Here is a 27,606-nt window from a genome sequence, read left to right on the forward strand (position 1 = left end):
TCCTTCATTCCATTCAACACCCGTCAGTAGCTCAATGCATGGAGGTGATCGGCTTAATGGTAGCAGCAATGGACATAGTACCCTTTGCACGTCTACATCTCAGACCGCTGCAATTGTGCATGCTAAGTCAGTGGAATGGGGATTACTCAGACTTGTCCCCTACTCTGAATCTGGATCAAGAGACCAGAAATTCTCTTCTATGGTGGCTTTCTCGGCCACATCTGTCCAGGGGGATGCCATTCAGCAGGCCGGACTGGACAATTGTAACAACAGACGCCAGCCTACTAGGTTGGGGCGCTGTCTGGAATTCTCTGAAGGCTCAGGGACAATGGAATCAGGAGGAGAGTCTCCTACCAATAAACATTCTGGAATTGAGAGCAGTTCTCAATGCCCTTCTGGCTTGGCCCCAGTTAACAACTCGGGGGTTCATCAGGTTTCAGTCGGACAACATCACGACTGTAGCTTACATCAACCATCAGGGAGGGACAAGAAGCTCCCTAGCAATGATGGAAGTATCAAAGATAATTCGCTGGGCAGAGTCTCACTCTTGCCACCTGTCAGCAATCCACATCCCGGGAGTGGAGAACTGGGAGGCGGATTTCTTAAGTCGTCAGACTTTTCATCCCGGGGAGTGGGAACTTCATCCGGAGGTCTTTGCCCAAATACTTCGACGTTGGGGCAAACCAGAGATAGATCTCATGGCGTCTCGACAGAACGCCAAGCTTCCTCGTTACGGGTCCAGATCCAGGGATCCGGGAGCGGTTCTGATAGATGCTTTGACAGCACCTTGGACCTTCGGGATGGCTTATGTGTTTCCACCCTTCCCGATGCTTCCTCGATTGATTGCCAGAATCAAACAGGAGAGAGCATCAGTGATTCTAATAACGCCTGCATGGCCACGCAGGACTTGGTATGCAGATCTAGTGGACATGTCATCCTGTCCACCTTGGTCGCTACCTCTGAAACAGGACCTTCTGATCCAGGGTCCCTTCAAACATCAAAATCTAATTTCTCTGAAGCTGACTGCTTGGAAATTGAACGCTTGATTTTATCAAAACGTGGTTTTTCTGAGTCAGTTATTGATACCTTAATACAGGCTAGGAAGCCTGTTACCAGAAAGATTTACCATAAGATATGGCGCAAATACTAATATTGGTGCGAATCCAAGAGTTACTCATGGAGTAAGGTTAGGATTCCGAGGATATTGTCTTTTCTACAAGAAGGTTTAGAAAAGGGTTTATCCGCTAGTTCCTTAAAGGGACAGATTTCAGCTCTGTCCATTCTTTTACACAAACGTCTGTCAGAAGTTCCGGACGTTCAAGCTTTTTGTCAGGCTTTAGCTAGGATCAAGCCTGTGTTTAAAACTGTTGCTCCACCATGGAGTTTGAACTTAGTTCTTAATGTTTTACAGGGGGTTCCGTTTGAACCCTTTCATTCCATTGATATCAAGTTGTTATCTTGGAAAGTTCTGTTTTTAATGGCGATTTCCTCGGCTCGAAGAGTCTCTGAGTTATCTGCCTTACATTGTGATTCTCCTTATCTGATTTTTCATTCAGACAAGGTAGTTCTGCGTACTAAACCTGGGTTCCTACCTAAGGTGGTCACTAACAGGAATATCAATCAAGAGATTGTGGTTACATCTTTGTGTCCTAATCCTTCTTCGAAAAAGGAACGTCTGCTACACAATCTAGATGTAGTCCGTGCCCTGAAATTTTATCTACAGGCAACTAAGGATTTTCGACAAACGTCTTCCCTGTTTGTCGTTTATTCTGGTCAGAGGAGAGGTCAAAAAGCTTCGGCTACCTCTCTCTCCTTTTGGCTTCGTAGCATAATACGGTTAGCCTATGAGACTGCTGGACAGCAGCCTCCTGAAAGAATTACAGCACATTCTACTAGAGCTGTGGCTTCCACTTGGGCCTTTAAGAATGAGGCTTCTGTTGAACAGATTTGCAAGGCTGCAACTTGGTCTTCTCTTCATACTTTTTCCAAATTTTACAAATTTGACACTTTTGCTTCTTCGGAGGCTGTTTTTGGGAGAAAGGTTCTTCAGGCAGTGGTTCCTTCTGTATAAAGAGCCTGCCTGTCCCTCCCGTCATCCGTGTACTTTAGCTTTGGTATTGGTATCCCATAAGTAATGGATGATCCGTGGACTGGATACACTTAACAAGAGAAAACATAATTTATGCTTACCTGATAAATTTATTTCTCTTGTAGTGTATCCAGTCCACGGCCCGCCCTGTCACTTTAAGGCAGGTAATTTTTCCATTAAACTACAGTCACCACTGTACCCTATGGTTTTCCTTTCTCTGCATGTTTTCGGTCGAATGACTGGTAATGGCAGTTAGGAGAGGAGCTATATAGCAGCTCTGCTGGGTGAATCCTCTTGCACTTCCTGTTGGGGAGGAGTTAATATCCCATAAGTAATGGATGATCCGTGGACTGGATACACTACAAGAGAAATAAATTTATCAGGTAAGCATAAATTATGTTTTTCTAAATTTGACCCCCAAAATCTGTTACACATCTACAACCACCAAAAAACACCCATGCTAAATAGTTTCTAAATTTTGTCCTGAGTTTAGAAATATCCAATGTTTACATGTTCTTTGCTTTTTTTGCAAGTTATAGGGCAATAAATACAAGTAGCACTTTGGTATTTACAAAGCATTTATTTTTTACAAATTAGCGATAGTTACATTGGGACACTGATATCTGTCAGGAATCCCTGAATATCCCTTGACATGTATATATTTTTTTTAGTAGACAACCCAAAGTATTGATCTAGGCCCATTTTGGTATATTTCATGCCACCATTTAACCGCCAAATGCGATAAAATAAAAATAAATCGTTAGTTTTTTCACAAACTTTTTCACAAACCTTTAGGTTTCTCACTGAAATTATTTACAAACAGCTTGTGCAATTATGGCACAAATGGTTTTAAATGCTTTTCTTGTTCAGAAATACCAGACATATATGGCTTTGGCATTGCTTTTTGGTAATTAGAAGGCCGCTAAATGCTGCTGTACACCACACGTGTATTATGCCAAGCAGTGAAGGAGTTAATTAGGGAGCTTGTAGGGTTAATTTTAGCTTTAGTGTAGTGTTGTAGACAACCCAAAGTATTGATCTAGGCCCATTTTGGTATATTTCATGCCACCATTTCACCACATAGTTGCCAACATTTCAAAATAAATTCCAGGGACACTTTGCAGCAGAGCAAGCAAGCGGGTTACTGGAGTATTGACGACCTACTGTTCAACTGCTCCGCCCACTCAGTTCTGCAATCAAAACACACCCAGTAATAGTATAATTTAGACTTATCCATAGTTTATTATACAGATTACAACACCAAGCTCTTACACCTACCCAGTCTCTGGAACACATTCTGGGCATATGGTTATGTTTGCAACACAGCATCAAAATTAGAAAGACAAATAATATGTGAACCCATTCAATAATAATAACAATATTCCATTAGGAATAAATTATATTTAAATAATACACTATATCTATTTATCATCTATCTATCTGTATATATGTATATATGTGTGTGTGTGTACATATATGTATATGTGTGTGTGTGTGTATATATATATATATATGTGTGTGTGTGTGTATATATATATATGTGTGTGTGTGTGTGTGTGTATATATATATATATATATATATATATATATATATATATATATGTGTGTGTGTGTGTGTATATATATATATATATATATATATATATATGTGTGTGTGTGTGTGTGTATATATATATATATATATATATATATATGTGTGTGTGTGTATATATATATATATATATATATATATATATGTGTATGTGTGTATGTATATATATATATATATATATATATCTATCTCAAAAGAGATTTTCAGGGACAAACAAAATCGAGGGACATACAACAAATTCCAGGGACTGTCCCTGGAAATCAGGGACTGTTGGCAACTATGTCACCGCCAAATGTGATCAAAGTTTTCACAAACTTTAGGTTTCTCAGTGAAATTATTTACAAATAGCTTATCTCCGATACCAAACCAGCACAAACGTTTGTTTTTGCATCAAAAACGTAGCACAAACAAATTGTATATTTGTTTTTAAAATTTAATAACATGGGGTGCAAATTGGGCGGAGCTTTAGAAAATATAATGGGTAATATCTCCGAAACCAAACTGGCACAAACGTTTGTTTTTGCAGCACAAATCAGTACAAATGCAGCACAAACAAATGGTATATTTGTTTTTAAAATTGAATAACATGGGGTGCAAAGTGGGCGGGGTTTCATAAAAAAATAATGCGCAATATCTCCTAAACCAAACTAGCTCAAACGTTTATTTTTGCGGAACAAATCAGCACAAACGCAGCACAAACGGATGGTATATTTTTATTCAGTTTTTTAAAACATGGGGTGCCAACTTCACATAGGTCGGTCCAGGTCCTATTGTCACACTTCTCAGTCTGAACCATTTGTCCTCTTGCTTTGCCCTTTTTGCACACAACATTACTGCTTGCATCTAAAGCTAGAACCTCTTTAAATAAAGTATTCTGTCATTCTGTGACTTCAGTGTGTTTATAATAATCTAGTAGCCTCCTTATAATATATCCTGTATAACTGGTTGAAATTTAGTTGTAAATGAGACAAGAACATCATCGTTGTTTTGTCTCTGTTGTTGTGTCTCCCAGCCTTGTATACATCTGACCACCAGCCGTCAGCATCTCCAAGGCGTTTTTAATACAAATTAACATCCTTTTTACTGAAATTATTTTTTATTAGCCAAACTCCACCTACCATTTGCCTTATTTGGAGAAGCCAATCTGGGCTTTAGTCTACAGACCACTAGGCTAGCCTCAGTCATAAAGTTAGTATAAAGTAAATTGTTTTTTGGTCATGGGCGTCTGGAAGGGGGGGGGGGCAAGTTGCGCTTGCTCACCCACCCCCCCACTAGAATTTTGCTCCGGGTAAAAAGTCAGGAACACTTTTGCAAGTTTACAGCTAGATTCATTTAGTGGTGTGCTTGCAAGATAGTGCCAGATTTTCTATGTGTTGTGTTAATATTTTTGCTCTGTAGTTTTTTTTTTCTATGGGCTTTGCAGCCAGGCTGGCCAGGAGTTAAAGGACCATTAAAATTGGCATTTCAACAATGCATAAAATGTTTCATTATTGCAAGTGAAGTATTATTGCAATAAACATTCATTGTTTATTTTGCAGCCATTTTGCTGTAAAATACATCTAAAAATTGTGCTTGTTTCACTTTCTCCCAGAAAGTCTTGGGTTAACATTTTTACGCAATCTGTGTGAGCTTTTGTTTACTTTTCCCTCTCTTACTAATCTTCTATTGTGTCACATGCATTTAAAAGGTGGATTATCAGTTTTGCATCAACAATCATGATAGGAAAATCATTCTTTGCATTAGTAACTAAGTTGAATCTGCTTAAGAGAATACAAAAGGGTAGGCTACCCCAGTCTGCACATGTGCGCACAGATTTTTTTTTTTTTTTTTTTTACTTAAAGGGACACTGAACCCAATTTTTTTTCTTTCGTGATTCAGATAGAGCATGCAATTTTAAACAACTTTCTAATTTACTCCTAGTATCAATTTTTCTTTGTTCTCTTGCTATCTTTATTTGAAAAAGAAGGCAATTAAGCTATTTTTTTTGGTTCAGTACCATGGACAGCAATTGTTTATTGGTGGATGAATTTATCCACCAATCAGCAAGAACAACCCAGGTTGTTCACCAAAAATGGGACGGCATCTTAACTTACATTCTTGCATTTCAAATAAAGATACCAAGAGAATTAAGAAAATTTGATAAAAGGAGTAAATAAGAAAGTTGCTTAAAAATATATGCTCTATCTGAATTACGCATGAAAAAAATTGGGTTCAGTGTCCCTTTAATGTTTTTATTGAGATGATACATGATATATGGTATTTCTAAAGCTTATCGCACAGTGAAATATACAGAAGTCATGAAGTAGCACAAAGATTACAGAGTACGACAACCTATAAGAGTTATCAAAAAATAATACAATATGTTAAGGAGTAGGAATGTCTCAAAATATTTGTCTGTGTGGAAAGATAAGTAAATAGCACGGCATCTCATTTTTTGATTTTTTTTTTATCCTATAAATCTGATCATATATCCCCTTAAACTATGATTGAACCGTTTATGAAACATTACCTCCTAATAGCAAGCTATGGTCTCTGATGGACCCCTGAAACATCAACTTTAACTGATGGAAAGTTTAGGGGAGACAGGGAAATGAATACAATGATTTTCTTTTACAAGATATGACGAGTCCACAGATTTCATCCTTACTTATGGGTTATCGCCTCCTGGTCAGCAGGAGGAGGCAAAGCGCTCCACAGAAGAGCTTCATAAATAGCTCCTCACTTCCCCGCCAACCCGTCATTCTCTTTGCCTGTGTTAGTGATAGGAGTGAGGTAAAGTGAGGTGTTAGTTTAGATTCTTCAATCAAGAGTTTTTTTATTTTTAAATGGTGCCAAAGTGTGCTATTTTATTACAGAGCAGCTTCTGATAGTCTTTTTAGGCTGTGGGAACTGGTGGATTTTTGTCTCCACTGCGCCTCCCATGATTGAGCTGCATTTTTCTGTGTGTGGTCCTGAAAGTTGTAACTAAGACCCTTTTTCTTTCACAGGACCTCAGGAGGGAGGGTGGACCTCTTGATACTGTGAAGTTGTGCATGCTGTTCCTCAGCATGGAGGTAAGGGCAGTTTTTTATTCTGGGACACAGCAAAATTACCTCAGATTAACTGATATTACTTGCACTATTATATTGGGGGCTAAACCAAGGTCCCTTTAACACATAGTGAAATATCCAGACATTCTAGCAGTCTAATAACCTAGAAGCACTGGGATATGGGTACAAGACCGACATAGTTTATTTATTCCAGACACTCTGACATGGTGTTACAGAAACACTGGGAGATATTGTGTGGGGTTGTACTATAACCAGGCACTCTGGCATTTATTGTTGGGTCTGAAGCGCTGGGACATACTGTGTGGGTTTGCATAGAACGGGCTGGCTGACGCTGGGGACAGTTCCGGAGAGAGTATGTTTTTATTAGGCTCCGGTACATGGCGGCTTTGTCTGATGTGATTGACAGATTGTTTACGCCCACGAAGGGCGGGCTTAATGTTATTCACGCGCTTTGACAGCGCAGTTTCCTATTGCGGTCCAGTTGACAGCATCTCCTCAGGAGGGTCTATACGGCTCCTAAGTCTACTTGTAGGGATATTCACAAGTGACTTTGGGTGCGCCGTGCTTGTGGTGTTCAAACTGATTGCGGGGGCAGGTAGGAGCCACAGCAGAGCTGCGGCGAGGTGACGGAGTTATTTTCAAAATTATACTAGTGTTATTTTTCAAGAGCCCACGTACAGGGAATGTGAAATTTTGCTCTACCGCATATATCATTCATCAAAATGGACGACCTTGAACAAAGTACATGCCCTATGTGTTTAGATGCCATTGTGGAACCCCCTGTTACACTTTGTCCCCCATGTATTGAGAGGGCTTTACAGTGTAAAGAGCAAATTTTCTTTAATAAAGATATGTCTAATGAATGTCCTCAGACTGATGAGATTTAGGGTATGCCGCATCTTTCTTCCCAAGCGTCACAGCCTTTAACGCCCGCGCAAGCGCTGCCATGTTCTTCAACGGCGTCTGCGTCATGTACTCTGCAAGATATGGCTGCAGTCATGTCATCTACTCTTACAGAAGTTGTATCTAAGTTGCCAGTGCTACAAGGCAAACGTAGCAGGACAGAGGCTCACGTGGTCCCTGCAACTTCTGATGCTTTAATAGCTATCTCCGATATACCTTCCCAGGGCTCTGAATTGGGGGGTAGGGAGGCCCTGTCTGAGGGGGAACTGTCTGATTCAGGAAGTGTATTACCCCAGACAGATTCAGACGTCCTTTCCTTCAGATTTAAACTTGAACACCTTCTCCTTTTGCTACGAGAGGTTTTGGTGACTCTGGACGACTGTGACTCTATTGTGGTTCCGCCAGAGAAATTGAGTAAGATGGACAAATACTTAGAGGTCCCTTCTTATTCCGATGTGTTTCCGGTTCCTAAGAGAATTTCAGAAATTATTGCAAGGGAATGGGAAAGACCGGGCATTCCGTTCTCTCCTTCCCCTATTTTTAGGAAAATGTACCCTATAGCTGACACCGTTCGGGACTCTTGGCAGACGGTCCCTAAGGTGGAGGCAGCTATCTCTACCCTGGCTAAGCGTACGACTATCCCTATTCAGGACAGTTGTGCTTTCAAAGACCCTATGGATAAAAAGTTGGAGGGTCTTCTAAAGAAACTTTATATTCATCAAGGGTTTCTATTACAACCAATGGCCTGCATTGTAACAGTCACAACTGCGGCTGCCTTTTGGTTTGATGCTCTAGAGGAGTCCCTTAAGACTGAGACTCCTTTAGAAGAAATAATAGATAGAATTAAAGCCCTTAAGCTGGCTAATTCTTTTATTACGGATGCCGCCTTTCAGATCTCCAAATTGGCGGCTAAGAATTCAGGTTTTTCCATTTTAGCGTGCAGAGCCTTATGGTTAAAATCTTGGTCTGCGGATGTGTCCTCTAAATAAAAGCTCTTGGCGATTCCTTTCAAGGGTAAGACCCTGTTTGGGCCTGACCCTGTTTGGGCCTGACTTGAAGGAGATCATTTCTGACATTAGGGTCACCTCCTTCCTCAGGACAAAACAGCTAAACAAAGGGGACGAAAGAATAATTTTCGTTCCTTTCGAAACTTCAAGGGAATCCCCTCTTCCTCTTCTGTTAAACAAGAAGGGAATTATTCTCAAGCCAAACAAACCTGGAAACCTAACCAGGGTTGGAACAAGGGTAAACAACCCAAGAAACCCACCGCTGCTACCAAGACAGCATGAAGGGGCGCCCCCCGAACCGGGACCTAATCTAGTAGGGGCCAGACTTTCTCTCTTTGTCCAAGCTTGGATAAGAGATGTTCAGGATCCCTGGACACTAGAAATCGTGTCTCAAGGGTATCAGTTGGAGTTCAAAAATTCCTTCCCAAGGGGAAGGTTTCTTCTTTCATGATTGTCTGTAGACCAGATAAAAAGAGAGGCGTTCTTACGTTGTGTAGAAGACCTCTCCACCATGGGTGTAATTTGTCCCGTTCCAATACAGGAACAGGGGCAGGGGTTTTACTCAAATTTTTTTGTGGTTCCCAAAAAAGAGGGAATGTTCTGACCCATTTTAGATCTCAAGAGTCTAAACAAGTTTCTTAGAGTTCCATCCTTCAAAATGGAGACTATTCGGACAATTCTTCCATTGATCCAGGAGGGTCATTATATGACTACCGTGGACTTAAAGGATGCATATATTCATATTCATATCCACAAAGATCATCACCACTTCCTAAGGTTTGCCTTTCTGGACAAACATTTTCAGTTTGTGGCTCTTCCTTTCGGGCTGGCCACGGCACCCAGGATTTTCACGAAGGTTCTATGGTCTGTGCTAGCAGTTCTCAGACCGCGGGGCATTGCAGTGGCGCCTTATCTGGACGATATTCTAATCCAGGTGTCGTCTTATCAACTGACAAAGTCTCATACCGACATGGTTCTGTCCTTTCTAAGGACTCACGGGTGTAAGGTGAATCTAGAAAAGAGTTCACTAATTCCACAGACAAGGGTTCCTTTCCTGGGAACTCTAATAGACTCTATATCCATGAAAATCTTCTTGATGGAAGTCAGAAAGTTAAAGATTCTGAATACATGCCGAGCCCTTCAGTCCAATCCTCGGCCATCAGTGGCTCAGTGCATGGAGGTAATTGGATTGATGGTGGCGGCAATGGACATCATTCTGTTTGCTCATTTTCATCTCAGACCGCTACAACTGAGCATGCTCAGACAGTGGAATGGAGATTATGCAAATTTGTCTCCTCAGATACATCTGGATAAGGAGACAAAAGATTCTCTTCTTTGGTGGTTATCACAGGATCATCTGTCCCAAGGGACGTGCTTCCGCAGGCCCTCATGGGTGATAGTGACAACGGACGATAGTCTACTAGGATGGGGTGCAGTCTGGATTTCCCTAAAGGCTCAGGGTTTGTGGACTCGGTCAGAGTCTCTACTTCCAATCAATATTCTGGAGTTGAGGGCAATATTCAGTGCTCTTCAGGCTTGGCCTCAATTGGCTTTGGCAAAGTTCATCCGTTTTCAGTCTGACAACATCACGACTGTGGCTTACATCAATCATCAGGGAGGAACAAGGAGTTCCTTAGCAATGACAGAAGTATCCAAGATAATTCGGTGGGTGGAGGCTCACTCTTGTTATCTGTCAGCAATCTACATCCCAGGAGTAGACAACTGGGAAGCGGATTTTTGAGCAGACGTTTCATCCGGGGGAGTGGGAACTCCACCCAGAGGTCTTTGTCACCCTGATTCTCAGATGGGGCAGGCCGGAGCTTGATCTCATGGCATCTCGTCAGAATGCCAAACCTGATGAGACGAGATACGGATCCAGGTCCAGGGATCCTCAGGCCGAACTGATAGATGCCTTGGCAGCACCTTTGTCGTTCAACCTAGCTTATGTGTTCCCTCCATTTGCTCTCCTTCCCCGGGTGATTGCTCGAGTCAAACAGGAGAGGGCTTCGGTGATTCTCAACGCTCCTGGCGTGGCCTCGCAGGACTTGGTATGCCGATCTGATGGACATGTCATCTCTGCCACCGTGGAAGCTTCCATTGAGGCAGGACCTTCTCATTCAGGGACCCTTCCATCATTCGAATCTAATTTCTCTGCAGCTGACTGCTTGGAGATTGAACGCTTGATTTTATCTAAGCGGGGGTTCTCTGATGCGGTCATTGATACCTTGATTCAGGCACGCAAGCCTGTTACTAGACAAATTTACCATAAGATATGGCGTAAATATCTTTATTGGTGTGAATCCAAGGGCTACTCATGGAGTAGGGTTAGGATTCCCAGGATTTTATCTTTTCTCCAAGAAGGATTGAAGAAAGAGTTGTCAGCAAGTTCCTTAAAAGGACAGATTTCTGCTTTGTCTATTTTGCTACACAAGCGTCTGGCAAATGTTCCAGATGTTCAATCTTTTTTGTCAGGCTCTGACTAGAATCAGACCTGTGTTTAGACCAATTGCTCCTCCTTGGAGTTTGAATTTAGTTCTTAATGTTCTTCAAGGGGTTCCGTTTGAACCTATGCATTCCATAGATATTAAGTTATTATCTTGGAAAGTTTTATTTTTGGTTGCTATTTCTTCTGCTCGCAGAGTTTCTGAGCTTTCGGCATTACAATGTGATTCTCCTTATCTTATTTTCCATTCTGATAAGGTGGTGTTACGTACCAAACCTTGTTTTCTTCCTAAGGTTGTTTCTAACAAGAATATTAATCAGGAAATTGTTGTTCCTTCCTTGTGTCCTAACCCTTCTTCTAAGAAGGAGGGTCTGTTACATAATTTGGACGTAGTCCGTGCCTTGAAGTTCTACTTGCAGGCGACTAAGGATTTTCGGCAAACATCTTCATTATTTGTTGTGTTTGCTGGGAAACGTAGGGGTCAGAAAGCTACGGCTACCTCTCTTTCTTTTTGGCTGAAGAGTATTATCCGTGTGGCATATGAGACTGCTGGACAGCAACCTCCAGAACGAATTACGGCTCATTCTACTAGGGCTGTGGCTTCCTCATGGGCATTTAAAAATGATGCTTCTGTTGAACAGATTTGCAAGGCTGCAACTTGGTCGTCTCTTCACACTTTTTCCAAATTTTCCAAGTTTGATACTTTTGCCTTGTCTGAGGCTGTTTTTGGCAGAAAGGTTGTTCAAGCAGTGGTGCCTTCCGTTTAGGTTCCTGTCTTGTCCCTCCCTTTCATCCGTGTCCTATAGCTTTGGTATTGTATCCCATAAGTAAGGATGAAATCTGTGGACTCGTCATATCTTGTAAAAGAAAAGGAAATTTATGCTTACCTGGTAAATGTATTTCTTTTACGATATGAAGAGTCCACGGCCCTCCTTGTCTTTTTATTTTTTTTCTAAAGACAGGTTTTTATTTTTGTTAAACTTCAGTCATCTCTGCTCCTTGGCTTTTCCTTTCTCTTCCTAACTTCGGTCGAATGACTGGGTTGGGGGGAAGGGAGGAGCTATTTATGCAGCTCTGCTGTGGAGCTCTTTGCCTCCTCCTGCTGACCAGGAGGCGATATCCCATAAGTAAGGATGAAATCCATGGACTCGTCATATCGTAAAGAAATAAATTTATCAGGTAAGCATAAATTTCCTTTTTTTTTAAATTCGTTAAGCAATGGAGGGGGGGGATATAGTTGGCGGGTATATACTATAGGTGTTAACAGAACTATATATAGTAGAAACTAGAAGATGTGTACCAAGTAGGGATATATATGCTACTGAATTGCAATTTGGATATTATAAAGACTCATGTCCACTCTGGATTCCATACTGACGGCCAAAATCGTAACCAAAGCCAAAAGTAGGGGAAAGTAAAAAGTGCTCAATAACTTTTCTCAAATCTCTGTATAGAAAGCGGCATATCTAATAAATATTGGCACTCTATGACATAGTATTAGGCATATATATTGGCACAAGATGTATAAGTATTGGCATGCTGTACACATCTGATAAAAAAAAAACAATAGTCAGCTTAAGGCATAACAAACATAGACAGAAGAAGGTAAGGTATATTGCAGTCTAACTAACCATGTAAGGAAAGCTTGTATATTGTGGTCAAGCTATAGTATGATTATATATAGTTCTCTGAAATGTGTAGCTTTCTCTATCAATGTAGAGAAGGGCATATTGCCGTCTAGGCTTATACTAGGAACTGTTAAAAGAAAATAAGTCTCAGGATGTTGGTGGTATTAGTATAAAGATAAACATAGACAAAAACATACTGCCCCGGCCGCAGGCAGCACATCCTCATCCGTGCAAAGTATCACCATAACTGAGAAATATATACTATAACTATAATTATATCTGTTACCTAAATCAGGGGGTCGCCAACCTTTCAGACCTCAGGGACCACTAAACTCACAATTTTGAATCTGGTGGACCACTAACATGAATTTTTTAAAAAAGGTACAAACCTCTATAATGTGTGTCTGTGTATAATAAACAGGCTGGGGTTACAGAAATATAAATAATTAGCATATAACTAGTAAACCTTAGACAAAACATAAATTTTTAGCACCACTTGGTTGTCACGTATTCAACGTTCCGGGAGTGACAATACAAGTCTCAAGATGAAGAGTCCATCTGTCATATAGGCAAACTCTCGGCCACCAAGACTGTCCAGACCATTAGCACTGGATCTCCCTAGCAGCATAATCTAGTGCATTGGAGAATATTTTTACGGTGCATAGAGACAGGAACTCACCCTCCTATTCATTTCAAGAGCACCGCTTTGAACAATTTCAAGCTGATCTCCCTCCTTCAATAGCGGCATCTCATGCTGTAGGTGCTCTGTAAATGTGGATCTAAGAGAACCAGTCACACCGCTAATGTTTTGTCCCCAGCTAATCCATGCAGGACTATAAGATATAGGCAAAAGGTTAGTCTCCAAGACAATAATTTTTTAGATCTCAGGTTTTATCTCCTTTAATGCGGTAACATACTTAGGTAGAGTCAGTAGATTGGTTGGCTGATTTACTATTAGCCCTTCCAGCATGTAAGTCTCATTCTCGGAGGGCTCAGGATCGTCTGACCAAAAAGGCAAGGTCTCTTTTTGAACATTCTGGATCGTTGGTATACGATCAAATATAGCTTCTATTTCTGCGGTTAGGATCTGAAAACCTTCCTTGATGTTGATGCACAGATTGGTGAGTATCAGCTCAATCCTAGTCTACATGTTCAAATGTGGAAGGGTTACAGTCTATTAGGCTCTGGATATGTGTCCGAGTAATAGGGTATGGAATGGAAATGTTTTGCTGCTATATCGAGCCTTCCTCTGATCTAATGCAGCCTAATTGGGGTATAGGTGAACTACGATTCAGTCATGACCTGCCTTTCTCCATTGTTAGAGCTCTGTAGAAGTAGTGTCGTGGCCTAGTTTTTATGCAGTAAGGCGTTGCCGTGTCATCTTTTCCTCGATAAGTGGAATTGGTACATCCAAGTCAAAAGCTCTCTATATCTCAGCAATCTTTATAGATTCAGTAGCTCCTTGTTGCTAGGAAGTATCCTTTGTGATCGTTCTGGCTTTTGCTATGAATTCTCCTTGCCAACTGAAAGATGGCCGCTCTCAGAGGTCTCGGCAAAGGACGCCACAAAACTATGTGGAATTGCTTTACTTGCCGATGTTCCTTATCCTTTAGGCTTCTAATGCAGAATATATGAGCTAGTAGCTGGCACCCTGTGACTGCAGATTAGGCTGAGCTGAATGGCCAAATATACTGTTATTTGTAATGTATAGCCGGAGCAATGTCAGTGTGCGACCGTTCAGTCCCAGAGTTTGCTCCGCCCCCCCCCCCCCCACACACACACAGAGTGCCAGACTTTCTTTGTGTTGTGTGTATATATATATATATATATATATATATATACATACAAAGTCCCAATATGAATCCGCCATTCTGGGGTCAGCCACCTAGCTGTTCAGCTTGTATAAAATAGACACCCAACAAAAACAGCAACAGACCAGGATTTTCACCAAAACTTTTATTTATTATTTATTGGGATATGAGCAACTCTGTCTGCTTAACATTTTATTGTTTTTGCCCCCCCCCCCCCGGAAAAATTTCTGTGGATGCCCACATGGTTGTTATCTAATACAACAAATTAGGAATTAATATGCAGCAGGGTTATCCTTGAGAAGTCAACCGGTTGCATTTCAAGTCCTGGGCATTATAAATTACTCAATTTTAGGAGCTAAATTACATGAAAATATGGCAAAATAAATAATGAAAATATATTGTAAAGTTGTTTCATTATGAATAACTAAACATTGTATCTAAAAATATCAAGGGGGATACTGTCCCTTTAACATTGTTTGTGTTCATTGTTGTTGCCTGATATGCAAACTAGTTTGTTTATATTTGGTTTACATAGCGATAAAACCCAAGCCAAGTGAAAAGCTGGGACACAGGATGTTTCCAGTAATTATCACTGTTTCTATAGTGTATACAGATTTCTATTTCCTTGCCTTATCTACAGCATTGCTATTTAGCCATATACATTTTCCTTGTATTGCATGATAAACTGCTGTACGTGTTTCATTTTAGTAATAAAAAACCCACTAAGCAGTTATCAGTAAGGGTTATCATTGCAATATGTATTATATATAATTTTAAAATTATTTTACTTTTTTTTTCTTCTTCAACTTCATTTGTGTAGTGTCCATTACTTGCTGTCACAGCCCCACAAGGGGTCTGGTGATTCTGCAGAAAGGCATATCTAGCTTGAGATCATAAATCTTCTATAGTAACCTTTGTTGGTATAGGGCCAGATTACGAGTGGAGTGCTAACGTTTGTGCCCGATTGATAGGTGGTTTATCGTAGGCGTTTGCCGCTGTATTAAAAGTTTAAAGTAAACACGATAGCTTGAGCGCAATCGCTATTTATGCTAGAATGATTACAGCGACTTCAGAGCTCTGGTTAACTGTTTAGAAAACATAAAAGTTGCACAAAATGCATCAAAAATACATTAAAAAGTATATTTACACTCATAATAACACCATCTAACAAAAATTCTTAAAAAAAATATTGCACACAAAAGTTATAATGGCTCAAATATATGAGATCTCAGGTGTTAGAGGAAAACAAAGCAGGCAAAGGGCTTTAACATAGACATACATACATACATATATATCTTTTAAAAAAAAAAATATATATATATATATATGTGTGTGTGTGTGCATTTGTATATATGTATTTACAGACATATATACACATATAAACACATAAATACATATGTATGCATATATATATATATCCTATATAATAAAAGACAAGAGTTTGTCTGAAGCCGTCATGCGCAGTTCAGACAAACTCTTGCCGCGAGGACCCGGCAGCAGCGCGAGGACCCGGCAGCTCAGCTGAAACACAGAGGAGAGAGAGAGAGAGAGAGAGAGAGAGAGAGAGAGAGAGAGAATCACAACGAGAATCACAACACGGCCCGTGTCAACTGGCTTTAGGACTAGTATATATATATATATATATATATATATATATAAGTACATTGCAACAATTTGCAGCTAATTAGATGAAAACATGAAAAAACATATTTATTCAATATTCATTTTTAATAAAGTGTTATAGTGTATATTTACTGTACATATTGCACATTCCAATGTTCTGCACATAACAGAATATGTTCTATGAATTTATAAATAGATATAATCTTTTATATATATATATATATTGGTATAGATATATATTGTACAAAAAATTATATATATATACCAGATTAACAGTTTATGCTATTAAAGCTGTAAGGGCCATTATTTTTAAGAGCTTATAATCATTAACAATTACATTATAAGATTGGGACGTTGTCACAAGTAAAAATGGAAGAAAATTATGTCCTAAGAGACATTGTTCTAGATGAGGACTCTTCCGATATGGATGACCTTTTGGAAGATGTGGAAACCATTTTGGACAATCTTTTTTTCCAAATGGACAGTCTTAGAAAGAGAGACATTAGATTAGATCTGGACATTAAAACATTTCAATCGTACATACAAGTTTCACGAATCCCTAGAGGCTTAAGAATTTCTAAATTTCCTTCTTTTCAGGTCACATGTAATGATTTCATTACCAAATGGAATAATATTTTAATGACTTGTTCGAAAGCATTAATGAATTTATTGATAGATTACAAAAAACAACAACGCGCACAGTTGATACAACAGATGCAGGAGTTACAAGTACAACTAAAAGTGCATCAAACATATAAAGATTTCAAAGAATATGATAGAAAGTTTCAGAGTAATATGAAATCATTTAAAAAAGAACTGTGGTTGTTCAGACAACAAAAGATGAATAGAGATAAATTTGATTACGAAAACAATCGAGTTTATAGATGAACACATAACACATATAACCCAAATACTAGGAGGATTTTTCACAATAAAAATCAGAGTAAATGGTCCAAAAATCAAACTCCAGTAGAGACCACCAAGAAGGTTACTTTCAGTGAGACTGAATATGAATATGACACATCTGATACTGAAAACCCACAGGAGATTAATGTGGATAATGTTAGGAGACCATTTCTGTCCTAGATCCACCTGTCCCACCTACCAATTCTCAGTCAAAAAACAGGGTGGGTTTGACCAAACCCAAAACAAAAAGAAAAAGAAAGTACGTAGAGGGGGCAGAGGACAGGGACACAAACGGCTACAGATATCCTCAGAGAAAAAGAACATCTCACAAATTGACACATTATTAAATAATGTAGTTAATCTCTCTGACAGACAGTTAACTGTGCATGAAATTTCATTATTGAACAGGGGTTTGAGCTTTTCACCAAATTGCAGTTTTGATCTTTTTTCTACGATTCTAGATCTAAACAGATGTGTTAGGGATCTTACCCTTAAGAAACATTTTTTAAAAGAAGATAACTTGGTAAATGTGGAACCAGTGGACCCTCCTGTGGAGTGTGTCCCCTCTGTTCTCTCATTTAATTAAATCAGCATTGTTCGTGACATGCAAAAAATACTTGTAGAGAATGAGGGGATCTCTACCCGTAGTGGTCCAACAGTACAGAATATAGACTTGAGCCAATTCAAAACTTAAAAAGTCACTTTTATCCAATTAACTCTAGGGGTCCCACCCTTCAAGTGTTTCAACAAACAGTAGAAAGTCTTCTTATAGACTTGGATAAAAAGAACAAGAGTTTTGTTCAATCACAAAGGAAATATTATTCAGACAATCTTAATCCTCAGGAAAAGAAAGCTTTACAAGATTTAAGTCATGATGCCACCATTGTCATAAAAGAATCAGACAAGGGAGGCAATGTAGTGGTTTTAAATAAAACTGGGATACCTTGCAGAATCTAATAAACAACTTAGTGACACACACACCTATGAACCACTCTAGTTTGACCCTACAGGCAGGTTTTCATCTGTATTTCATCAAATAGTGGAGGGGGCTCGTAATGATGGCATTATTTCTTCAAAAGTGGCTGACAGCCTTATACCAGAATGTCTAGTCATGCCCATTTTCCACTATTTGCCAAAACTACATAAAAGCATGACTAATCCTCCTGGTCACCCCATTGTGGCTGGCATAGGTTCGCTTATTGAAAGCATTTCCAATTTCTTGGATAGCTTTTTACAGCCAATTGTCACCAAATTACCTGGATATTTGAAGGATACTACAACACTAATCAACCAAATTGAGGATATTAAGTGGAAAAATACGTATAGATTTATCACACTTGATGTTTCATCACTGCACACATCTATTCCTCACATCAAAGGTCTTAATTCTTTAGAACAATTATTGTATGATGATGACACTATTCAATTTCTTTGTTTAATTGTAGAGTATCTACTAACACACAATTTTTTTCTTTTTAAGGGCAATCATTATCTCCAGAGATGTGGCACAGCCATGGGCGCCAAATTTGCGCCCTCCTATGCAAATCTCTATATGGGATTCTGGAAACTGTGCCACATCTTTGGAGATAATAACCCCTTTATACACAATATCATTTACTTTGGGAGATACATTGATGATCTTCTTTTGATTTGGGATGGAGATGACCATCTCGTTTCACAGTTTTATGATTATATCAACACCAATCACTTTAATCTTTCATTTACTATGGAACACTCTTTTTCACATATTCATTTTTTAGCTGTCACACTGGTGGCTAGTTCCGAATCTGTGGAAGTTGTTTTCTATAGAAAGGCAACAGCAGGGAACACTATCTTACACCACTCATCTTGTCATCCTCAACATACAATCGAATCAATACCTTATGGACAATACATTTGTACAAAAAGAAACTGTACAAAAGATACAAAATATCAGGAATATGCAGATGATACACGACAAAGATTAGAAGCTCGGGGCTACAATACCAAATTGCTTGACACAACGCGAGATAAGGTCAATTCTATACCAAGAGAAAATTTATTGAAACACAAAAAACAGGAAAACAAACCTACATTTATCACTACCTATAGTAGAGATTATAACAAAATAATGAGCCTTGTCCAAAGTTGTCTCCCGATACTCAAGGGCAATAAAAAACTCAGTGTCATTTCATCTGAGGGCTGTACTTTTTCAACCAGAAAGGCAAAAACACTCAAACTATTCTTTCACCTTCTATGTTACCTAAACAACAACATAACATATGGCTTCCAACTCATTTAGGTTGCCATAAATGTAATGGCAACATATGTAGAACCTGCCAATATATTAAAAGTGGTACTACATTTGAATAAACAGTTACCAAAGCAACATATGACATCAGGTATAATATAACCTGTAATACAACACATGTAATTTATCTACTGACATGTAAGGGTTGTAAAAAACAATATATTGGGACAGAGCTCTTCAACATCTCAGGGATATTATTAATCCAGATAGCAATACACCTATAGCTAAACATTTCAGATATGAACATCAATCGAATGACACACTTCTACAAATACAAGGTATTGATCACATTCCCAGACATGAAGAGGAGGTGACAGGGAGAGAGCATTAGATCAAAAAGAAGTGTTTTGGATCTAAACATCCAGATGGATTAAATTCCATTATGGATGTTAATCTGTTTTATTAAAATTATAAGTTTATATATTTAGGTCCTTTACAATAGGTTAGATGTTAATCTACTTAGTGAAATACTACATTATTAAAGGGACAGTTCACCCAAAAAATGTCTCCCCCTTTAAATTATTCCCAATGATCCTTTTAACCTGCTAGAGTGTATTAAATTGGTTAGCAGTAGCTCCTTTACTCCTATTTCAGCATTTGAAATAGCTGATTTAGCCTGTGGTATGGCCACCTACACTGAACAAATTAATACTGGAGTATAGGCTATTGAATAGCCTAAGTATACACAGCCAGCAGAAGAGATTACACTCTCAACTTCATTTGTGTAGTGTCCATTACTTGCTGTCACAGCCCCACAAGGGGTCTGGGGATTCTGCAGAAAGGCATATCTAGCTTGAGATCATAAATCTTCTATAGTAACCTTTGTTGGCATAGGGCCAGATTACGAGTGGAGTGCTAACGTTTGTGCCCGATTGATAGGTGGTTTATCGTAGGCGTTTGCCGCTGTATTAAAAGTTTAAAGTAAACACGATCGCTTGAGCGCAATCGCTATTTATGCTAGAATGATTACAGCGACTTCAGAGCTCTGGTTAACTGTTTAGAAAACATAAAAGTTGCACAAAATGCATCAAAAATACATTAAAAAGTATATTTACACTCATAATAACACCATCTAACAAAAATTCTTAAAAAAAATATTGCACACAAAAGTTATAATGGCTCAAATATATGAGATCTCAGGTGTTAGAGGAAAACAAAGCAGGCAAAGGGCTTTAACATAGACATACATACATACATATATATCTTTAAAAAAAAATATATATATATATATATATGTGTGTGTGTGCATTTGTATATATGTATTTACAGACATATATACACATATAAACACATAAATACATATGTATACATATATATATATATATATATATGTACATTGCAACAATTTGCAGCTAATTAGATGAAAACATGAAAAAACATATTTATTCAATATTCATTTTTAATAAAGTGTTATAGTGTATATTTACTGTACATATTGCACATTCCAATGTTCTGCACATAACAGAATATGTTCTATGAATTTATAAATAGATATAATCTTTTATATATATATATATATATATATATATATATATATATATATATATATATATATATATATATTGGTATACAAAAAAATGAGGAAAAAATTCGATCCGTAGGTCAGATGAGTGAGTTAAAAACAACTTTATTTGTTCTCCATTAAAAAGTCCCTGGAGGGGTCCTACAGCAAGGAAACATAGAGCACTGTGTACTCAAGCTGACATGTTTCGGCTGTGTGCCGTAATCATAGCTTGATTGAGTGCATCAGTGCTAACCATTTAAAAGACAATGTTAATTCTGATTGGTTAAAACATAATTACACATTTTCAATGTTAGAACTAAAGTGCTGTGTTAACCTATTCCCTGCCTGATTATTTTATGCTGCTGACCAACTACTAACTTTTGTTGAAGAATTACATTCTTGTATTTGTATGTAAGTGTAGATATGGAAAACTGTGAAAAGTTATTTGAAAATTAGGACCTAATGCACTATATGACCATCATTAAAGTGGGTGAAATAAATTAGGTATTCTGTTTTGCGTTGTTTTTAAACTCTCTGTTTAGCGCATTATTTCTGTTTTGTGTATTAATTATGTACCTAAGTTGTAACACTAACTGATTGAGGATCGTACTTATAGTGAATAAAATTCTTGTTGTAGTTTTTATCTATCTACTTGGAAGACCTCTGATAAGTTTCACTGGACTGGTGACTTATTATACATTATGCTTACTAATCGATATCATTATGTAAGTGCATAACAGAGACACTTCTTTTTCTTCTCTAGTGTTTTATTCTGTTTACTGTTAAGGTACGAAAGAGTATATGTATTACACATTTATCTAAATGTTCTGTCTAACAATCAAAGCTTTTTCCCAATGGTATGTTATGAGATTTTTAGAAATTTGAAAATCTGAGGTACTTAGTGTTTGCTTAGTAATGTTGTGTGAATATGAATATAATTCTACAATACTGTTTATTAATTTGTTATTATTGCCAATAGTTTATTAGATCATATTCGGAGTTCAGACCCCTTGGCACTCTTGTTTGGAGTTTAAAGATCCAATACATCTCTCTTTTTCCCAAAATTAGATTCCTGTCCCCACCTCTTAAAGGGGTTTTGATTCTTTCAATGGCTTGCCATCTCAGAGTGGTACTGCTTTTATTGTGTGAATCTTTGAAATGTCTGACCAAGGGGGTAGTTGCCTCTCCCATTTTGATGGTAGACAAATGATTACGTATTCGGACATTAACCTCAGTTGAGGTGAGTCCTACATATTGCAGCTTACATTCCACACAGGATAGAACATATATGACATAGGAGGATGTACAGTTTAGGCAGGAGGTTATTTTAAACACTTCACCTGTGACTTCTGAACGAAATTCATTCGAGATAATGGTTTTGTCACACGGTTTACATCTGGCCCTACCACATCTGTACATCCCCCTATGCCTAAGCCAAGAGCTTTCTTCTGTGCCTGTTATCCTGGGCAATTCAGAGGGTGCCAAATAATTTCCTATAGTTTTGCTTTTCCGATAAGAGCATCTGAGGCCCCTATCCACACTGTCTACAAGTCTGTCATCAGCTTTAAGTAGATGGAAGTGTTTGTTGATTATACCACAGATGTTCTTATAATCTGTGCTATAATCTGTTACAAATGTAACCTTTCCTTCCTGAGTGGATGGATTGAAAGATCTTAATGATCCCTGTAAGAGTGTCTTCCTATCCAGTCTGTCTACCTGTGACTTCGCTTGCTTGACAGTATATTTGGGATAGCCCCTTTGCAAGAGTCTCTTCTCCAGATCTCTGCTTTGTGCCTGATAAGTGCTCTCATCTGTACAGTTTCTTTTTGTTCTGATGAGTTCACCTTTAGCCACTGCCAGTGGAACTTGCTTAGGATGGCAACTCTTTGCATGAAGCAAAGTGTTTCTTGTAATCGGTTTCCGATAAGTACTAGTTCTGACTCTGCCATTTTCAGCAACTGTTAGGGTAAGGTCTAGAAAATGTATCTGACTAGTATTGGTCTCATGAGTAAATCTGAGACCTATGCTGTTGTTATTCAGTTTGGTCATAAAGTCAGACATTTCATTGTCTGTACCCTGCCAGACAAACAAGAGATCATCTATGTATCGCCTATAAAAGGCGATACATAGTTTATGATCATTTTCTTCTCCATAGATGTGGGACAGCTCCCACCAACCCATAAAAAGGTTGGCGTATGAGGGCGCAAATTTGGCCCCCATTGCTGTCCCACACCTCTGGAGAAAAAAGTCCTCATTAAACCTGAAATAATTGTGCTTGAGGAGAAAGTTAGTGACTCTCAGAATATACCTGATAAATGTTTCATCAAAATAGGAAAATTCCTCTAGAAAGAAGGTTATAGCTTTTAAGCCTTCTCCATGTGGAATGGAAGAGTACAGAGCCGTGACATCAATTGTCAGCCACTTAAACTGGCTTTCCCAATTGAAGTCTTCCATAAGATTCAGTAAATCTTTCGTATCTCTTATGTGGCTCTGTAAGCGGACCACAAACGGATAGAGGATTGCATCAAGCCATTGTGACAGATGCTCAAGGAGGGACCCTATGCCGCTCACAATGGGCCGTCCCTGAACATCCGTCAGGCTCTTATCCACCTTTGGAAGATGGTGGAAGATGGGCACAACAGGATTCTTTACAAAAAGAAAATCATGTGTGTTTAAATTCAGGTGCCCATCCTCCAGACCATCATCCAAAAGTGATCTCAGTTCCTTTTGAAAGGGAATGGTGGGATCCCTTGTAAGTCTTACATAATTGTTAGTATCATTGAGTTGTCGCTCTGCTTCACTAATGTAGGCACTTCTGTCCTGGACTACCACTGACCCCCCTTTATCCGCTGAGCGGATAATGAGGTTTTTGTTTTTCTGTAACTCTAATAGAGCTTGTTTCTCTTTGTGGGACAAATTAGCTTTGTGCTCACCTCTATCCGTCATATGTGACAGTTGTGTGAGATCTTGTTCTATCCTGTTATAGAAAGTTTCCAGGATGGGGCCCCTAGACTGTATGGGATAGAATGTTGATTTATTCCTGAAGCCATTGAAATTCTTAACCGTATGTGTGGGATTTTCATTTTCTCCTACATTTGCCAAGTTTTGTAGTGTGATCAGATCACAAGTTTCTGAAAAGTCCAAGAGCTGTGAATTTTCAGGGCCGTGCTGGAATGATGTTATGTTCTCAGGGTCCTCAGCCCTCATCTCATTACTCCCCTGAAAGTGTTTTCTGAGGGTGAGATTTCTGATTAGTCTGTTTACATCCAGCATGGTCCTGAAAAGATCAAATGAGCAAGAAGGGGCAAAATTTAAGCCCAGACTGAGTACTTTCAATTGTGTGTGTGTCAAAGTAATTGAGGAGAGATTGATAACATTATACTCTTTTATTGGTATTTCGTTGCTCTGTTTCCTCTTTTGGGATACCTGTTCTGTTTGTGCTGACCTATTCCAGTTTTGTCCTGAGCTTGGTGAAAAACCTGCTCGAACTCCCTGCGGTCTTCCCCCACATTGGAAATATTGCTAATTATCTGTTGACTGGTACTGCCCACATACTTGGATACTGTGCCACTTTTCTGTGTGCTATGTGGGTGAGGATTACTTTTAGGATTGCTTTTGCTCTGTTTTGCTTGTATTATCTCTGGGGCACTTTCTTGAAGTGTAACCTGCTTGTGTGTATTTTTTAGTATCCCCTTGGGTGCAATCTCCTGCTCTTCCCCACTTGAGGCTCCCATTTCTCCTCCTGACTCAAATTCACTATCTGTAGTTCTGCCTGGGCCTGTATGAGTACTGTTAGAGTTAGATTTAATCCCTCTCCCTCTTCCTCTGTTCCTGCTCCGTGATCTCCCTCTCCTACTATTAGACCTCCCACCTTGTCTCCTATTGGTGTGACTCCATATATAAACTGATTGTGTATCATAATCAAGTTGATCTCTTTGATACTTTATATGTTTACGGTTGAGGATAATGTTTTTAGACTCTGTGAGTGCAGATCTTAAAATGCAATCGAATTTGGGATAATCTATCTCCATTCTTTTGCTATTCAATACTTGTTGCAACTCATCTATTTCTTGCCTAATATTTTCAAGCATTTTACTTTTGTAATTAATTAGCAAATTCATTAATCTTAGTGAGCATTCTGTTAATACAAAGTTCCATTTGGTAATAAATTCAGAGTCCTGTGTTTCGAATGTTGGAAACTTGCTTATCCTCAAACCCCTTGGTATGATGTTAAGTTTTATGTACTTTTCAAAAGTCCATATATCGAACTGGAGCTTGTGTTCCCTAACAAGTAGTTGCTCCATTCTGTCAAATAATTCACTTAATGAGTATGTGGAAATGTCCAAAGAAAATACTGTATCAAAGTCCTGGTCTCCATATCCCCTCTCAGCAGCCGGTAGTAGGGAATAAAAGTTAACTACGGACTCCTCCATTTTGTAAGTGAGCTCTTAATGTTGTGCTACACAGTAATGCTGCCAGATAGCATTAAATTCAAACAACAAACATCAAAGAAGAGAGTCTGTGTTGCTACAACAAAGGCATAATATTTCAGTCCAAAAACATATGAACACTTTCTTTATGTGCTTACACTACCGTTCACTCTGAGCATAATGGAAATAATGGTGAGAGTCCATCCACCCTGTGCATTTGTCTGTGGGTCAGGTTGTGCGTTTCAGACTAAGGCTATACATCAAATGCAATATGTGTATAAGTGCTGGGGACCAGGCCCCGTGCAGCCTATGGCCGCTTGCAACTCACGATTACTGTTGTGGCCTCTCGGTCTGATACAGCGGTCCTCCTGCCTCTCTCCTTCGGTCTCCCAACTTGCAGCTCCAGGGCTGTCTGAGACGTCTGTAGCGTCGGGAGTCCTCCGTGTCCACGTGGTAGAGTGACGTCAAATCCTTGCGCCGGATGTCTGGTACTGGCGCCGAAGTAGTTTCGTAGTGTAAGCACTGTTGCCTGTATCCTTTAGGAAGAAAGTTGCCGAGCTTGGTGACCCCGGATCCTGGCCATAGATACACAAAAAAATGAGGAAAAAATTCGATCCGTAGGTCAGATGAGTGAGTTAAAAACAACTTTATTTGTTCTCCATTAAAAAGTCCCTGGAGGGGTCCTACAGCAAGGAAACATAGAGCACTGTGTACTCAAGCTGACATGTTTCGGCTGTGTGCCGTAATCATAGCTTGATTGAGTGCATCAGTGCTAACCATTTAAAAGACAATGTTAATTCTGATTGGTTAAAACATAATTACACATTTTCAATGTTAGAACTAAAGTGCTGTGTTAACCTATTCCCTGCCTGATTATTTTATGCTGCTGACCAACTACTAACTTTTGTTGAAGAATTACATTCTTGTATTTGTATGTAAGTGTAGATATGGAAAACTGTGAAAAGTTATTTGAAAATTAGGACCTAATGCACTATATGACCATCATTAAAGTGGGTGAAATAAATTAGGTATTCTGTTTTGCGTTGTTTTTAAACTCTCTGTTTAGCGCATTATTTCTGTTTTGTGTATTAATTATGTACCTAAGTTGTAACACTAACTGATTGAGGATCGTACTTATAGTGAATAAAATTCTTGTTGTAGTTTTTATCTATCTACTTGGAAGACCTCTGATAAGTTTCACTGGACTGGTGACTTATTATACATTATGCTTACTAATCGATATCATTATGTAAGTGCATAACAGAGACACTTCTTTTTCTTCTCTAGTGTTATATATATTGGTATGGATATATATTGTACAAAAAATTATATATATATACCAGATTAACAGTTTATGCTATAAAAGCTGTAAGGGCCATTATTTATAAGAGCTTATAATCATTAACAATTACATTATAAGATTGGGACGTTGTCACAAGTAAAAATGGAAGAAAATTATGTCCTAAGAGACATTGTTCTAGATGAGGACTCTTCCGATATGGATGACCTTTTGGAAGATGTGGAAACCATTTTGGACAATCTTTTTTTCCAAATGGACAGTCTTAGAAAGAGAGACATTAGATTAGATCTGGACATTAAAACATTTCAATCGTACATACAAGTTTCACGAATCCCTAGAGGCTTAAGAATTTCTAAATTTCCTTCTTTTCAGGTCACATGTAATGATTTCATTACCAAATGGAATGATATTTTAATGACTTGTTCGAAAGCATTAATGAATTTATTGATAGATTACAAAAAACAACAACGCGCACAGTTGATACAACAGATGCAGGAGTTACAAGTACAACTAAAAGTGCATCAAACATATAAAGATTTCAAAGAATATGATAGAAAGTTTCAGAGTAATATGAAATCATTTAAAAAAGAACTGTGGTTGTTCAGACAACAAAAGATGAATAGAGATAAATTTGATTACGAAAACAATCGAGTTTATAGATGAACACATAACACATATAACCCAAATACTAGGAGGATTTTTCACAATAAAAATCAGAGTAAATGGTCCAAAAATCAAACTCCAGTAGAGACCACCAAGAAGGTTACTTTCAGTGAGACTGAATATGAATATGACACATCTGATACTGAAAACCCACAGGAGATTAATGTGGATAATGTTAGGAGACCATTTCTGTCCTAGATCCACCTGTCCCACCTACCAATTCTCAGTCAAAAAACGGGGTGGGTTTGACCAAACCCAAAACAAAAAGAAAAAGAAAGTACGTAGAGGGGGCAGAGGACAGGGACACAAACGGCTACCGATATCCTCAGAGAAAAAGAACATCTTACAAATTGACACATTATTAAATA

Source organism: Bombina bombina, chromosome 4, assembly GCF_027579735.1.
Source record: "Bombina bombina isolate aBomBom1 chromosome 4, aBomBom1.pri, whole genome shotgun sequence".
Classification (NCBI taxonomy): Eukaryota; Metazoa; Chordata; class Amphibia; order Anura; family Bombinatoridae; genus Bombina; species Bombina bombina.